Genomic DNA, 19,032 nt, shown 5'->3' with positions numbered 1-19,032 from the left:
AGCAAGAATAAAGCATGAAAAAGATGCAAAAGGAATAGTAGCTGAACTTCCTGATATACTGATACCTACATACCTAGAATCTTGGTAAATTGAGGTAAGGTAAATTCAGAGATTCCCAAAGTGATGTGCTTCAATAAAAACACTAAAAGCCAGAGACAAGGAAAAAAATCCCGAAAACATCAAAAAGCAAATGAATCGTCACCTTCCTATAAGGGAACCCCAAGAAGAGCATCAGCTGACTTATCAGAAACAACAGAAACCAGAAGGCAATGAGAACACATATTTGGAGATTAAAAAATAACAATAGCAACAACAACGAAACCTTGGCAATCAAGTACAAATACCTTGCATTAGTGACAGCAAAATAAAATAAAAGTATTCTCAGATTAATGCATTAAGAAAATTTGTTGATAGTAGATCCACCTTCCAAGAAACACCAAAGGAGGTTCTTTTTGAGAGAAATTCAAACAATAGCTCAAATCTACTTTAACAAAAATAAATTAAAATATAAACAGTGCTGAGAAACGTAGTTGTGTGATTATAAAAACCAGTAAAAAGAAACATTTCTTTTTCATTTTTCTCTTAATATAAAATATTATGTCTAATATATTCTTAGACCTATACCATATGGAAATGTAATATATTTGCCAAGAGAACTACAAAGGAGATGAGCAGAAGAAAAGGAATTCAAATCCATAAAAACCAATGATGAGAACCAGAAATAATAAGTAAAAAGTTAAATGTAACAAAAGCTATAAATATAAACTTACTCTCTTTTCTTCTCTGAGCTTCTTTGAAAGGTATAAAATTACATAAGTAATCATGATCTCACAGGAAATTAACTCCAATGAGATATAAAAAGATGAATGGTTATTAAATAGCTCTGTTCTTTTTATCCTGTTATAGTTTTGATGTTACAATTATTACCTCTACAAACGTTACAATTCCAACAATATGCTGTTGTAATCACTAAAGAAATTAACATATCATAATAAAAATATTCACTTTATTCAAAAGACAGATGTAAAGAATGACATGAACCAGATAGAAAGTCAACAAGAAAATGGAAGACATAAATCCAACTTTGTAAATTATGACATTAAATATGAATGGATTAAACAATCCAATAAACAGGGAGAAATGTTCATATTGGATATAAACACAAGATCAAACTATAGATTGCCTACCAGAGATGACCATCAGATTCAAAGATTCCAATAGGTTGGAAGTAAAAGGATAAAAAAAAATTGTGTGTGTGTGTGTGTACAAACATGTATACAAATGTGTGTATCTTGAAAAACTTGATCACAAGAAAGAGTGGCTACACTAATGTCAAACCAAAAATGTTCCTAGAGATAAAGGGGCATTTTATGATTAAAAAATGGGTCAGTTCATCAAAAATTATAAATGAATGTGCATAAAATCAGAACACCATAACATCGTAAGCAAAACTGCAAGAAATGGAGAAATACTTCATTACAATAATCTCAGACTTGTTTTCCAAACTTTAACAGTGCATAGCAACAACTAGGCAGAAGGTCAACAAGACAGTGAGAGGATTAAATACTACAGACCACCTAGATCCAGTAGAGGTATAGAATGCTTCACCCAACAACAGAATAAAATGTGTTTCACGTATACTAGGAATAGTCACCAAGATACACCAAATGCTAGGCTGTAAAAGCAAATCTTAGTCAAATTAAAGTGATGGATATAACACAAGGCCTTGTTCTGTAATCATAATAGAAATGTTAGAAAACAATAACAGAAAAAAATTCACAAATATGTGAAAACTAAGCCACACATTTCTTATTTATTTATTATTCTAATTTGTTATAGAATGCATTATAGTTCACAATACACATACAGAGCACAATTTTTCATATCTCTGCTTATATACACTATTTGTGTCTTCATACATGTACTTAAGGTAATGATGTCCACTTCAGTCCATGGTGTTTCATACCCCTATACTCCCTCCTTTCCCCTCCCACACCTTTGTTCTATCTAAAGTTTGTCCAATCATCCCTTGCTCTCCCTCCCAACCCCACCATGAATCAGCCTCCTATATCAGAGAAAAAATTTGGCATTTGATTTTTGGGGATTGGCTAACTTCACTTAGCATTATATTCACCAACTCCATCCATTTACCTGCAAATGCCATGACTTTTTTCTCTTTTATTGCTGAGTAATATTCCAGTGTGTGTGTGTGTGTGTGTGTGTGTGTAAAACACATTTTCTTTATTCATTCATTTACTGAAGGGCATCTAGGTTAGCTCCACAGTTTAGCTATTGTGAATGGTGCTGTTGTAAATATTGATGTGGCTGTGTCCCTGTAGTATGCTAAGTTCTTTGGGTATACACTGAGGAGTAGGATAGCTGGGTCAAATGGTGGATCCATTCCCAGATTTCCAAGGAATCTCCATACTGCTTTCCATATTGGCTACACCAATTTGCAGTCCCACCAGCAATGTATGAGTGTACCTTTTTCCCCACATCCTCGCCAATACTTATTGTTGTTTGTCTTCATAATAGCTGCCATTCTGACTGGAGTGAGATGAAATCTTAATTAGTTTTGATTTGCATTTCTCTAATTGCTAGAGATGTTGAACATTTTTTTCATATATTTGTTGATTGATTGTATATCCTCTTCTGAGAAGTGTCTGTTCAGTTCCTTGACCCATTTATTGATTGTATTATTTGAGTGTTTTGTTTTGTTCCATTTTGGTGTTTAGGTCTTTGAGTTCTTTATATACATTAGAGATTAGTGCTTTATCTGATGTGCAAGTGGTTAAAATTTGTTCCCAAGACGGAGACTTTCTATTCCACCTCACTGATTGTTTCTTTTGCTGAAAAGAAGATATTATTTTAAATCCATTCCATTTATTAATCCTTGATCTTAATTCTTGCACTACAGGAGTCTTATTAAGGAAGTAAGGGCCTAATCCAATATGATGGAGATTAGGGACTTCTTTTTATTCTATTGGATGCAGGGTCTCCGGTTTAATTCCTAGGTTCTTAATGCACTTTGAGTTGAGTTTTGTACTAGAGATAGGGGTTTAATCTCATTTTATTGCATATAGATTTCCAGTTTACCCAGCATCATTTGTTGAAGAGGATATCTTTTCTCCAATGTATGTTTTTGGCACCTTCGTCTAATATAAGATAACTGCAATTATATGGATTAGTCTCTGTGTCCTCTATCCTGTACCACTAGTCTAACAGTCTGTTTTGGTGCCAATACCATGCTGTTTTTGTTACTGTTGCTCCATAGTATAGTTTAAGGTCTCGTATAGTGATTCCACACACTTCACTCTTCTTCCTAAGGATTGCTTTAGCTATTTTGGGTCTTTTATTTTTTCAAATGAATTTCATGATTGCTTTTTCTATTTCTATGAGGAATGTCACTGAGTTTTTGATCAGAATTGCATTAAACATGTATAATCATTTTGGTAGTATGGTCATTTTGACAATATTAATTTTGCCTACCCAAGTACAAGGTAGATCTTTCCATCTTCTAAGATATTCTTTAATTTCTTTCTTTAGGGTTCTGTGGTATTTATTGTAAAGTTCTTACACCGCTTTTGTTAAGTTGATGCCAAAGTTATTTATTTATTTATTTATTTATTTATTTTTGATGCTATTGTAAATGGGGTAATTTTCCTCATTTCCCTTTCAGAGGATTTGTCACTGATATACAAAATTGCCTTTGATTTATAGGTGTTGTTTTTATATGCTGCTACTTTGTTGAATTTATTTACTAGTTCTAAAAGATTTCTGATGGAACTTTTTGAGTCTTCTAGGTATAGAATCATATCTCCTGCAAGTAGTGCTAATTTGAGTTGTTCTTTTCCTATCTGTATCTCATTAATTTATTTCATCTAATTGCTCTGGCCAGTGTTTAACAAGAACTATGTTAAATAGAAGTGATGAAAGAGGGCATCCCTGTCTTGTTCCAGTTTCTACAAGGGATGCTTTCAATTTTTTCTCCATTTAGAATGATGTTGGCCTAGGGCTTAGCATAGATAGCTTTTACAATGTTGAGATATGTTCCTGTTATCCCTGGTTTTTCTAGTGCTTTGAACATGAAGGGGTGCTGTAGTTTGTCAAGTGCTTTTTTCTGTATTTATTGAGATGATCATATGATTCTCATCTTTAAGTCTATTGATGTGATGAATTACATTTATTGATTTACAGTGTTGAACCAAACTTGCATCAGTGGAATAAACCCCATTTGATCATGGTGCACTATCTGTTTGATATGTTTTTTATTAGATTTGCCAGAATTTTATTGAGAATTTTTGCATCCAAATTCATTACAGATATTGGTCTGAAATTTTCTTTCTCTGATGTGTCTTTGCCTGGTTTTGGAATCAGGGTGATATTGGCCTCATAGAATGAGTTTGAAAGAGCTCCCTCTTTTTCTATTTCCTGAAATAAATTGGAGAGTATTGGTATTAGTTCTTCTATATAGGTCTTGTAGAACTCGGCTGTATGTCCATCCTGTCCTGGGCTTTTCTTGGTTGGTAGGCTTATGATGGCGTCTTCTAATTCATTGCTTGAAATTGATCTGTTTAAATTGTGTATATCATCCTGATTCAATTTGGGCAAATCATATGACTCTAGAAATTTGTCAGTGCCTTTAATATTTTCTATTTTATTGGAGTACAAGTTTTTAAATAATTTCTAATTATCTTCTGTATATCTGTAGTGTCCTTTGTGATATTTCCTTTTGCATCACATATGTTAGTATTCTGAGTTTTCTCTAACCTTCTATTTGTTAGCATTGCTAAGGGTTCGTTAATTTTATTTATTTTTTCAAAGAACAATTTTTTTGCTTTGTCAATTTTTTCAATTGTTTTGTTTGTTTCAATTTCATTGATTTCAGCTCTGATTTTAATTATTCTCTGTCTTTACTGCTATTGGTGTTGATTTGTTCTTCTTTTTCTAGGGCTTTGAGATGTAATGTTAAGTCATTTATTTGTTGACTTTTTCTTCTTTTAAGCAATGAACTCCTTGCAGTAGACTTTCCTGTTAGTATTGCCTTAATAGTGTCCCAGAGATTTTGATATATTGTATCTGTGTTCTCATTCACCTCTAAGAATTTTTTAATCTCCTCCTTGATGTCTTTTGCAACCCATTTTTCATTCAGTAGCATATTATTTAGTCTCCAGATCTTGGAATAGCTTTTATTTTTTATTTTATCATTGCTTTCTAATTTAATTCCATTATGATCTGATAGAATGCAGGGTAGTATCTCTACTTTTTTATGTTTGCTAAGAGTTGCTTTGTGGCATAATATATGGTCTATTTTAGAGAAGGATCCATGTGCTGCTGAGAAAAAAGTAATATTCAACCATTGAATGTTGAAATATTCTATATATGTCAGTTAAGTCTAAGTTATTGATTGTATTATTAAGTTCTACAGTTTCTTATTTCAGCTTTTGTTTGGAAGAGCTATCCACTGGTGAAAGAGATGTGTTAAAGTCACCCAGAATTATTGTGTTGTGGTCTATTCGACTCTTGAATTACAGAAGAGTTTGTTTGATGAATGTAGATGCTCTATTGTTTGGGTTATATAAATTTATTATTGTTATGTCTTATTGATGAATGGTTCCCTTAAGCAGTATGAATTGTCCTTCTTTATCCTTTTTGATTAACTTCGTCTTGAAGTCTACTTTGATACAAGGATGGAAACCCCTGCTTGTTTCCTCAAGTCCATGTGAATGGTATGATTTCACCTTCAGTATGTGGATGTCTTTTTCTATGAGATGAGTTTCTTAGAGGCAGCATATTGTTGGATTTTTTAAAAATCCAATCTGCCAGTCTATGTCTTTTGATTGGTGCATTTAGACCATTAACATTCAGGGTTATTATTGAGACATGATTTGTATTCACAGCCATTTTTAAAAATTTTTTTTGGTATTTAATGTGTCTTAGTTTCTCCTCTGAATAGGTTTTCCTTTAGTGTAATCCCTCCCTCTGCTGATTTTCATCATTGTTCTTCATTTCCTCTTCATGGAATACTTTGCTGAGGATGTTCTATAGTGCAGGCTTTCTAGGTGTAAATTCTTTTAACTTTTGTTTATCATGAAAGGTTTTTATTTCATTATCAAATCTAAAGCTTAATTTTTCTGGATATAAGATTCTTGGTTGGCATCCATTTTCTTTCAGAGCTTGATATGTTGTTCCAGGATCTTCTAGCTTTCAGGATCTGGGTTGAAAAATCTGCACATAACCTAATTGGTTTCTCTCATATGTAATCTGATTCCCTTCTCTTGTGGCTTTTAATATTCTCTACTTGCTCTGTATGTTGGGTATTTTCATTATAATGTGACTTAGTGTGGATCTGTTGTGATATTGTACATTTGGTGTCCTGTAAGCCACCTGGATTTGGTTTTCTAATTCATTCTTCATGTTTGGAAAATTTTCTGATATTATTTCACTGAATAAATTGCTCATTCCTTTGGTTTGAAATTCAATGCCTTCCTCTATCCCAATAACTCTTAAATTTAGTCTTTTCATGCTATCCCATATTTCTTGAATGTTCTTTCTACTCATGGTTTCTTACCATTTTCCCTGTGTGCTCTACATTCTTTTCAAGATTATATATTTTGTCTTCATTCTCTGAGGTCCTGTCTTCCAAATGGTCTATTCTATTGGTGATGCTTTCAATCTTAACTTTTGTTTTAGTGTTTCTTTCATTTCAAGGATTTCTGTTTGTTTGTTTGTTTAGAACCTCTATCTGCTCTTGAATTATTTTTTTTCCTGTATTTGTTTATGCTGCTCTTTGTCAAAATGATCTTTTGCTGCCTGTATTTGCCCTCTTTATATCATCCTTTAATTCACAGAACATTTTAATTATGTACATCCTGAACTCCTTCTCTGTCATTTCTTCTGCTGAGCTGGCCATGGATTCTAATAATGTGGTATCTTGATTTGTTTGGGGCACTTTCTTCACTTGTCTTTTCATATTTCCTGTGTGTCTTCCCTTCCCTGTGGATATGAAGTGTTACTGTTTTACCCTATAGGCTTATAGTGCCCCTTTAGGGATCCAATACCTCTCATTTGAGGTGAAGGACAATGTTAACAGTTCCCAATATAAACAATATATACACTAAAAACAAATGTTTGCTATTAAGACTTTTACAGTTTGGTCACAATGTACAGAAATGGTGAATTCAATTATTATCTACAATATACTCAGTAGGTTTGTAAAAGGGTTTGCAGTTTCTGATGGTGGACAAAGAACCAGGGGTGGGGACTAAGATGATATGCCTAGGAGGTAGGAGGTGAGGATATAGAGTTATTAAATCTTAGGAAGTGTGAAAGAGAAATCTAAAGAGGAAGAATAATATCAAGAGAAGGGAGCAGAAGTAATCCTGGGTAAACAAGTAAGTGGGTAGACAGTAGAGTACATAAAACAAACACACATATATATTAAGGAAAATTAAAAAAATTAAAATAGTAGAAATTGGAATCAAAGTAAAAAGAATATACAACATAACAGTAATATACTAATCAGATGTCCCAGTTCTCAAAATCCTAATTCATGCAAAATACTTGGTTTCACATATGTTGGGGATGTGAGGGCAGAAGAATAGAGAGGGAGAGGAAAAACATATTGAAAAAAGAAACAAGGATTGTTTTGGTTGGAGATCAGTATCCTTCCTGTTTCCCTTCTCATTTCAATAGGTAGGGTCGTCTCTTGTTGGCAGTATCTCCACCCTCAGGATGATGAAGGTAACCAGGGTGTCACTATGCCAGGGTAGCGGCTGCCGGGGGATAATGGGGAGGTAGAAACTGGGTACCTGGCCAGCCGGAATTCAAACTGGAATTTGCCTCCACTGAAGATGGTGATGAAGGTAGCCCAAGATGGAGGTGCCTGCTCTCAGCGGTGGGGTCTCAGGTCAGGTGGGGGGAGCAAGTGTTGGTGTTGGATGATGAGTTCAGAGATGAGCTCTGTGGCGTGCAGTGTGTGGCTGTGGCTGACTTCAGAGCCTGTGTGAGGTTCCCAGGTGCAGGCAGGATACTGCACACAGGGGACTATCTCCCCTGCTGCAGAGTCCCAAGGTGGCAGCAACCAGGGGAGCCCCATATTGGTAGATGGGGGTCCACACGGGAGTGGCAGTCGGAGTTCCTACTTGTGGGAAGCTGCCAGGTGTCCTGTGTGGGAGTGGCATCTGTGATTTCTGCTCAGGTGGGTGGCCAAAAGTTCCGTGTGGGTGCTGCTGCCACAGATGGTCCCACATGGGTGAGTAGTTGGGAGACCCACCCTGACCCTGAGGCCTGGAGCCCTGGATGGGCATGGTGCTTCCTAAGTGGGGGCAGGAATATCACTCTCAGAGAAGCAGTATTCTCACTCCTTGAATCCCAGGTCACAGAGCGGCACAGAATGCTGCCTCCCTCTGGGCTGCCATCTTGGATCAAAGCCACAGATTTCTAAATAAGGAATACATAAAAGAGCATCAAAAGAGAAAGACTTTTTAGAGAATACTTTGAGATGACTCAAAATGAAGGTTTAACATAACCAAACTTATAGAATTCAGTCAAAGTGGTGTTTAAAGAAAATTTTATACCTGCAAATGCCTAGGTTAAAAGAAAAATAGGCCTGGGATATAGCTCCCTGGGAGAGCATGCGCTCAGAGTTCATAAAGCCCTCAGTCCAAAGACAGGCATCAGAAATAAGTACAATAAAATACTGAAGGGGGATCTCGAGCCAAGTGTAGTCCTCCCCCTTAAAACATTGCAAAGTAAGAGGAGAATACCTAAAGTAAGCAGGAAGAAGGAAATAATAGATGGTAGACCTGAAATTAATGAAACATCATAGAACATCATAGAAATAAAGAAAATCAATAAAACCCAAAGCCGGTTCTTTGAAAAAATCAGAAAAAAAAGGCAAATCTTTAGATGGACTAATTTTTTTTTAAGGGAGATAATATTCAAATAAAAGAAAGTACATAACTACCAACTTTATGGGGAAAAAGGATTATAAAGGAATACTATAAATAAATATATGTGAAAAGTTAGAACATCTAGATGAAAGGACCCATTGAAGAACCCATTGAAATGGACACTTTTCTAGAAAAATATAAACTACCAAATTAACTGAAAAGAAACAGAAAATCCAAGTAGACTTATAAAAATAAACTGATTTAGTAATTTTAAAAAACTATCCACAAATAAAAAAACAGACTAGATGACTTCACTATCTACCCAATAATTAAAGAAGATTTAATACAATTCTTTGTGAATGCTTCCAGAAAACAGAAGAGGAGGGAATACTTTAACTCATTCTATAAATCCAGTACCACCTGGATGCCAAAACTGGACAAAAACATTACAAGGAAAAAAACATCACAGCTCAATATCGGTTATAAATCTGAATGCAACATTTCCTCAAATCCTAGAAAACCTAATCCAGCTACATATAAGAAGAGATAGATACACACTTTGACAGGGCTTATGCCAGGAATGCAAGTTTCATTTAACATTCCAAACTCAATGGGTGCAGTACATCAGTATTAATAAAATATGAAACCATATGTGTTTCAATAGATGCAGAAAAAGCATTTGATAAAATCCAACAACTTTTAATAAAAGCACTCAATAAACTAGGTATAGAAAGGATTTCTTCAACCTACTAGCACAGCTAATATTATACATAACAGTGAAAGACTGGTATGCTCTCCTCTAATGTCAGGAACAAGACCAAGTCTCGGCTCTGCTTATCTGTATTCAGCACGGTTCTAGAACTTATAGCCAGGGCATTTAGACAATATCCAAGGCATTCCACAAGGAAAGAAGGAAGTAAAACTGTCTGTAATTGCAAATAACATGTTCTCCTGTGCAGAAAAGCTGTGACCCACACTGGAATCAAGGACAATTCTGACTTTGGAGAACCTGCAATGTTCGACCACCACCTCATCTCATCCCCCTCCATGTCTCTTTTAGCCCTCTTTTTCTCTCCTTCTACATGAATAACCCTTCCCTGCCTAACCTTTGAGATGTCTACATAACTTCAGACGGAGCCTTCTCCTTATTGTAAGAATCTCTTTGCTCATATTGTAATAGTCTCTCTCTGCTTACTGCTGTAATCCTTTTGAATAAAGTCTCTTCTGACTCAAATCAAAGTTTTTTGACACCTTACAATTACTTTTAAGGAAATATCTATTCTATCTTATAGGTGGTTTAATTGAAGAAGTTTATGATGGCAAAATACTGGGAACAGACTACCAATAGGGCAGGAGTTAATAAAATGATAGTATGTTAGCCCAATAAAATGCTATGAATCTGCAGAAAAATGATAAATGTGTAACTATGGAAAGTTCTTTAAAATGAATTATGAAGGAAGAAAGCAAAGAACAGAACTACATACATGGCACGCAACATTTTTCATAAAAAAAAAGGAGAGAGTAGCTAGGCGTGGTGGTGCACACCTATAATCCCAGCAGCTCTGGAAGCTGAGGGAGAGTGATGGTGAGTTCAAAGTCAGCCTCAGCAACTTTGTGAGGCCTAAGCAATTCAGTGATACCCCTTTAAAAATAAAAAAGTGAAAAAAAGGTGGGGGGATGTGGCTTGGTGGCTAAGTTCCCCTGGGTTCATGCCCAGTACCAAAAAAAAAAAAAGACTCTGATAGTTCATTGAAAAGATTGTTCATTGTTTTGGTTTGTATCTCTGTGCAGCTCAATTCACAGTAGCTAAACTGTGAAACCAACCTAAGTGCCTTTCAACAGATGAATGGATAAAGAAACTGTGGTACATATACATAATGGAATATTACTCAGCTTTGAAGAAGAATGAAATTATGGCATTTACAAGTAAATGGATGGAGTTGGGGAATATCATGCTAAGCAAAGCAAGCCAATCCCAAAAAACCAAAGGACAAATGTTTTCTCTAATAAGTGGATTCATAATGGGTGGAGGGGTAGCAAGGGAAAAATGGAGGAACTTTGGTTTGGGCAGAGGGGAGCAAGGGGAGTGGAGGGGTATGGGAGTAAGAAAGATGGTGAAATGAGACAGACATTATTACTCTATGTACATGTATGATTGCACAAATGGTGTGACTGTATCATGTACAGAGAAATCAGAAGTTGTGCTCCATTTGTGCACAATGAGTTGAAATGTATTCTGCTCTCATGTATAACAAATTAGAACAAATTTAAGAAATTAAAAAGGGAGGGGGAGTGATAATAATATGTAATTATATTTGCTTATATTTGAAGAGAAGAAACCAATAAGCATAGTCAGTTTGAGAGTATGACGGCATGGACGGAAACAGTACATCCCTTTTTCATGCTGTATTGACTTTTGAGCTATGTGAATGTATTGTTTATGTAAATAAACTCATACACACTCTAAGACACCTGGGGGGGGTGGTAACAGAACATTGCTCATGAGCTGGAGAGTAAGCACTCTGCAGTGCTACTTGCTGGGGGGTTGCCATTGCTTGCATTTCTCCAGGATTAGCAGAATGGGCTGTTAATTGTTTCTTCGTATTCCTCATTTTCATAGTATGAACTGTGCTCCCTAGATCTTTTATTGTTGTTTTCTTTTGACAAGTGTTGGGGATTGAACCCAGGACCTTGCACATGCTAGGCAAGGGCTCTACCACTGAGCTACACCCCAGCTCTCCCCTTCTTCTCAAAGTAATACTGGAAAGACATCAGTAGGAATACATGGCTCTCCCTTCTAACTGTGCAAAAGCTGACTCCAAAATTTAAACGGTCACATTCAGAATCATAGAGCCTCAGACATTTTTGACCGGGAATGGGTCCTACAATTTTCCACTCTCATTTAAGGCAACATCACGTAATTTAGATATCCATGCCTGTGAAAGCTGAAGTATGTCACTGCTCACAGGACCATGACATTATTCAAGTATGTGCCACTCTCTGCTCTTGAAATTGTTGGAGATTCTGGGAGGTGGAAAGAGGAAGTCATCTGACACTTAAAATGTTGTTTCTTTTTTACATTTTATCCAAAGCAAAACAAATTTTAAACTCACATAACAATGAAATCCTTGTTGATAGAAATCCTGTCATGTTTATCTGTATGTCTTCCATTCTTAGCATGATGCCCGGCATATCATGTTCAGGGAATGATTGATGAATGAATAAGTTGATGAATGGTAAATTGTGTCATGTTTCATAACTTTGCAAAAATAAATTCTATCTTCTAGGGAAAAAAAAACCCATACTTTCATTCTTATAAACTTGAGGCTGTGATATTAAAGTATACATGCTTAGAAATATTATATGTTCCAACTGAATAGAAATTTTTAATCTCTAAATTCATAACAAAATCTCATTTTGTCCTATATTGATATAGCTACATCAGGGTTTTGTATTAATGTTCTCCTCATATCTCTTTATAACCTTCACTCTGAACTTCTCATTATTTATATAAGGTAAATTGAAGCAAAGCCACAACTACTTTCATCCCTGTGATGATTTCACGGAGATGGAACATATGTCCATGGAGCCTCCCCCTGAGTTTCCAATTTAGTAGGTCTGAACTAGGGCCAGAGAATTTGCATTTCTAATAAGGTTTTGAGTAGTGCTGCTTCACCTGGTTTGAGACTATTTTAGAAGCATTGTTTCATGCAAGCCTTCTCATGGAGATGGCAGACGTGCAAGAAAGTAAGACCTATGGAGATGTACATCTAATGTTCCTGCTTTTGTCTACTCACCCAACATCTCATTGACCAAAACAACTCATGTATTTAGGCCTCAAGAGACAGGAATATGTATTTTAGCAAGCGCTCAGGACATGCTGAACTCACAACTACCACTGTGCTTTGTCTTCTGAATTTCCATCCTTTTGCCCAAGACTAACCCGGATGATTTTTTTATTCTTCCTTTCATTCTACTTATTTCTTTTGCTGCATTCAATCTATTGCCAATTTTTAATTAAGGTTATTTCAATAATCATTTAAGGAAATTCTTTTTGCTTGTTTTTCAAACTGGCTATGCCACATTTATAAAACTGTATTATCTTCAGGTGTTTTGATGAGTGACATTTGTACGTTTAAAAGAGCAGACATGTTTACTGCATGTATTAGGTATCTTTGATTAAGTAAGAGTCAACGGATTTGAAAAGTTACTTGTAAGCATTCCCAGGGGCCTAGGAAGGACAAGCCCTTTTTCATGAGTGCTTTTGCCTGATGCAAGGAGTCGCTTCAAGTCAGAGATTTCCTCAAATAAAGTTCAAGTCTTGAGGTTCCATGAGCACTGCAGGCTAGAGAGCAAACCCATGCAAAGGCTGGTTCTCAGCAATAAATCCTCATTTTCCCCTCTCATTTTATCCTTTGCCTACACAGAGCCAAGGCAGCCTCTATGATGTCTCAAAAGATTCAGAGCGACAAGAGAACAGAGTTGGGTTAAACCTACTCAATGGACACAAGCCTTCAAGGTCCCATATTTTTAATTTATTTTATTTTATTTATTTATTTATTTTGGGGGGGGGTACTAGGGATTTAACTCAAGGGCACTCAGCTACTAAGTCACATCCCCAGCCCTTTTTGTATTTTATTTAGAGACAGGGTCTCACTGAGTTGATTAGCACCTCTCTTTTAGTTGAGGCTGGCTTTGAACTCACCATCCTCCTGCCTCAGCCTCCCAAGCCATCTGAGGTCCCATTTGTAATGGGAAAAAGGAATCCTATGGAACTCCACACCTTCACTTTGACCCAATCCTAGCGCTTCACTGCTGTCTGTGTAATGTTGCAAATCAAAGCCCAAGAGAACTGTATCAGCACGTGCCCCAAGATAAAGAAAGATTAGAGCTCATCTCTCTGCCAGTGTGATCTTATTCAAATATTGAGCACTGGAGTTTCCTACTGTTTTTCTGATTCCTTAGTGGTTTATAGACTATTATTCAAAAACACATTCTTATAAAACAATTTTTTATTGCTTTTAGTGGAAAGCTTGATCCAAGTAACCTCAACTTTCATTACCAAAAACTGGAACTACCCTTGATCATAAAATCTGTATTTTGACAAGAATGTAGCTATTGTTGATATATGCTTGAAGACATTCTGACCTACATCTAAGTATCTTTTCATTCTACTTTAAATATCCTTTTTTTCACTTGAATGATAATAACCCCACTGTGAAGCAATTTAGACTAGCAGTTATATTACTTTTAAATCAGCATTCTTAATCATAGAGCTAGCATAAGGTTTTTTGTTCTACATCGTAACTAATGTTTCACCAAAGATGATTTTGTTTTTCTGGTATGATACCCAACAGAAACTACTGCAAATTTTGCTGTAAAACAGAATCATAACTTCTAGCTACCATAAGGGGAAATAAAATTTTTAAAATAATAAATTTAACATTGATTTATTTATTTCTATTAAAAACAGGGGAAGAGTCCCTCTCCTTTTCCCCTTTTTCCTAGAGTATTTTCTTTTTTATATAATTTTTTATTTATATATGACAGCAGAATGCATTACAATTCTTATTACATATATAGGGCACAATTTTTCATATCTCTGGTTGTATACATAGTATATTCACACCAATTCATGTCTTCATACCTGTACTTTTGATAGTAATGATCACCACATTCCACCATCATTAATTACCCCATACCTCCTCCCTTCCTCTCCAACACCTTCTGCCCTATCTAGAGTTCATCTATTCCTCCCATGCTCCCTCTCCCTAACCCACTATGAATCAGCCTCCTTATATCAAAGAAAACATTCAGCATTTGGTTTTGGGGGATTGGCTAACTTCACTTAACATTATCTTCTCTAACTCTATCCATCTACTTACAAGTGCCATGATTTTATTCTCTTTTATTGCTGAGTAATATTCCATTGTGTATATATGCCACTTTTTTAAATCCATTCATCTATTGAAGGATACTTCGGTTAACTCCACAGTTTAACTATTGTGAATTGTGCTGCTATAAACATTGATGTGGTTGTGTCCCTGTAGTATTCTACGTGTGCAATCCCTTTAGTGAATTACATGAGATACTCATCATATTTTTGTTTAAAGTTTATTTAATAATAAAAAGTATTTTATTTTTCTTCTACCCATGTGGAGAGGTTTCTGGATTGGGAAAAGGCTTTGTTTACTACATTTCCCTAATAGTATCAAACTAGATCTTCATTGAACTGTTATCAAGTATATAGCGAAGTAGGGAGAATTTCTTAAAGAAGTCATAACATTATAAAAAAAATTTCAATGACAATCAGCTAATATGTTGATTATAGATGGAACTAAATATTTGTAATGCAACTAGAAATACTGTTGATTAATATTCATTAAAAATAGGTGTATTTGTTGAAATATTTAGAATAGCTATCATACTATTAATACTTATACCATATATTTTTGAAATATCGCCATTCACTATCATGCTTTAGTTTTGAAAACTTCTAACAGATTTCAACACATAAAAGCACTGGAGTGTTATATTTAAAAATTGAATAATGCTATTAGGATTATACACATTTCATCAAACATTAATTTGAGATAAAATATTAAAAAGGCAATTAATTAATATCACAATGGAAATTGATAACATTCAAAATGATTGTAGTATCCATCCCAGCTCCTGATTCCCCACTTCCAAAATCCTAATTCAAACTCACATCAATATCTACCTAGCCTGAAGATATAACAAAAGTGTTAGTATCTTCACAAACTATGTGGATAAGCTTCAACTCCACCCATTTGATTATTACATTGTCACTGAGCTGTGTCCTGCTGTTTAAGCCAACATTTTACCCTCCCCATTCCCTGTACCATACAGTTGTTGCTGCTGCTTGTTTTAACAGTGTGAGTGTGAGTGTGTGTGTGGGTGTGTGGGTGTGATCAAATCTTTACTGGTTCAGCCATGGTGCCTTGGTTCATTTAGGCTGCTGTAATAAAAATACAATAAGCTGGGTGGCACATAAAATAATCCCTTATTTCACATCCTTCCAGAAGCAAGTCCAGGGTGAAGGCTCTGATTCTACATCTTGTGAGGACTACTTCCTGGTTCATACATAGCTGTGATTTCCTGTGGCAGAGAGGAGAGGGAGCTTTCTGGGGTCTTCTTCATGACAGCACTAATCCCATTCATAAGATTCCACTTTCTCGGCCAAATTCGTTCCCAAGGGCCAGCTCCCAACATCAATGCACTGGAGGTAAATCTTTCAACATGTGGATTTGGGAAGGACGCTGACCTCGTATCTCTAACACCGGTGAAATGGGAGCTATGTAATGGGTGGAGAGTTTTAGTTTCAGATTTACAGATGAAAAAGTTCTGGTGATGTGTTTCACCACGATATGAATGTACTTAATACTACTGAAATACAGTGTCGTTTTATGTGTTTTTTACCATAATGATAAAAACTCCCTTTGTCGGGGATCTCTAATCCAGTTTGTCCTTTTCATCTTGCCACATCCCGTCCTGCGTTCCATCCTCCTACTCCATAACTGGTCACTTGAAAGCATTAACTCCTGGGTTTCCACATGCTCTTTTGTTTTCAGCTTGGAGAGCTCTGATGTGTTTTCCCCTCATTCTGTGTTCGGTCATCAGAGAACCACTTCAGAGTAGAATTCAGGGCCATGGAGGGAAAACAAGAGGGTTCAGATACAGCTATTATCAAGTTCCAAGGCCTCCTCTTTGTTGTAAAAGCTGAAACTCTAATTTGGCTTAATTGGCTTTCATAATTTGGTTCATGGTGACAAATTAGGCCCAGCTTTTGAACTAAACTCAGGAAAGGGATGGATCCTCCAGGAAAACTGGGACAGACAAGCATTTTATCTTTTTGGGAACTGGCAGAGGAGAAGATAGTCACTGTAAAAAGTGGAAGAAGCAGCGGCAGAAGGAGGCAGGTAAGTGTTTAATACATCTTTAGAGGTCAGTGGTCAGCTTGTCCAGCAGTTAAAAAGCCTAAGGAATCCTAGACAGGCAGGATCCTACATCCTGTATCCACTCTTTTCTCCAGACTCTTATGAGAAAAATAGGAAAGAAATTAGAGAAAGACCCTAATAGTGCCACCTGTAAGATGTGAAAAATCATTCACTGTAAAATTGACCCACGTCTTTCTCCCTCATGAAGTAAAAGGCTTGGTCTTTAGGGCAAAGGATAGCTACCAAGGACATGGGTAAAATTCCATCTCAGTGAGTGCAAGGGGTGTTCACCAGCCCCAATCTCCCTGCCTCACCAAAGAGAATAAAAATCCTTAACCTCCAGAGGAGAGAATCTCTAGTGCAAAGACCGGGAACACTGCAGGGGACCCATTCGACCAGAGAAAGGAATAGGGGGCAAAGAGGAAAATCTCCAGTTCTGGCAAAAGGATTGACATGCTTGTAAAGACAAACCCCCAAGGCTCAGGCCCAGCGAGCACTCTAAAGATGGTGATTTCATCAACATACTCAGGCAAGGTGTTAACATTCAGCTGTTGGAGCTGCACAAAGAGAGAATCAGAAGCCAAAGAAGACCAAGTTCACTGGAGGAGTTTGCCCACAGCAATAATCCAATTCAAACAAAGCACGACTTCCTGAGAAGATAAATGTGAATTCCACGCTAAATGCTTATTGACCTCAGTGTCTCTCTCCACATATAGATCCAACAAAATTGCAAGGCAAATATATATAACAGGCCAGAAAATGCGATCTGAGACAGAGAATCATCAGAACAAGACTCAGATATGATGTAGATGTTGTAATTATGAAACAGGGAAATTAACTATGATAAATATGTCAAAGACTGTAATGGAAAAGGTAGACTACATGCAAGATTAGATAGGTAATTCCAGCAGAGATTTGGAAATTATAAAAAGAATCAGACGGAAATGACAGAATTACAGCCAAAATGTGCCATTTGATATCCTGTGCTCGATTCTTTCTCCCCTTTTTATTCACCATCCACACCACTGAAAAAAGCAATCTTTCTTAACGATCAATGTATCATAGCCCTTCTCTGCTTAATACTCTTCAAAGAGTAGCCATACGATGAAAAATGAAGAGGATCGGAGCCAGACAAATTGAGAATCAAATGCCAACTTCATCACTTCTTGGCTGTGAGATCCAGAAAAACTGAGGGCAAACACTTTCTGGGCCTGTGTTTCCATCTGAAAAGCAGGAATGATAATAAGCCTGTTATGGGGATTGAAGCAAATCATAAAACACCATTAGTCATAGCACATGGGAAGGAATTAATAAGAGGCTGAAGCTCTTGTCAACTCTATCAGATCCTAACCTTTAGACTATGAAGGCTTTCTTTGTTCAGGCCATTATTTGGTAACCCTAGTAGCATATTAATATTTTATGTTGTATCTAATCAAATCTGAAATCCTTAAGATATTAAACTTTCCTGACACCCCCAGAGGGTCCCAGTCCTCTGATGTCTTCTTCTTGACTTTCATTAGCATTTGTGGTTTGTACCAAGGATGCTGCGTTTGTTGTGATTCTCTTTTGTCTTCTCCAGTTAGTGCAGAAGAGCTCAAGACCGACATCGTCCCCACCGCTCTGTCTCACTCTGCCTGGTAGAATTTGAATGAACTTTATGTTTTACTCTTAGCAAATATCACATTGCACTCAAGAAGTGAAAAGGCAGTAGTGTTTTTTTGTGATGCTCTGAAAGAGTTCTCTTTGGAATTTTCATATTTCACACAATTTCAAAATTCACCCAACATAACCCCAGAAATTTGGGAGGCTGAGGCAGAAAGATCACAGGTTCAAGGCCAGCCTAGAAGCTTAGTGAGACCCTGTCTCAAAATAAAATAAAAAGTGTTGGGGATGTAGGTCAGTGGTAGAGAACTTGTATAGCATGTGTGAGGCCCTGGATTCAAACTCCAGTACCTCCAAAACAAACTCACACACACACCCATGATGAAAAATATGTCATATTACCACCACATAAATTAAAGGACACAAATATGTACTTCATTGTTTCCTAAGCAGTTTTCTCTTGAATTCCTAGGTGTGAGCATAAGTTAAAGAAAACTTTCTGTATCATTTCCTTTATTGTCTCCAAATGCTCAATTTTTTATTCCACTTCTATTTAAGTTGCCTTGTTTTCAACA

The sequence above is a fragment of the Marmota monax genome, unplaced genomic scaffold (assembly GCF_021218885.2).
Source record: "Marmota monax isolate L192 unplaced genomic scaffold, Marmota_monax_Labrador192_F-V1.1 WCK01_AAM20220418_F8-fsc00122, whole genome shotgun sequence".
NCBI classification, from domain to species: domain Eukaryota; kingdom Metazoa; phylum Chordata; class Mammalia; order Rodentia; family Sciuridae; genus Marmota; species Marmota monax.
The sequence above is the reverse complement of the archived record's forward strand: the minus strand, read 5'-3'. Positions refer to the sequence as shown.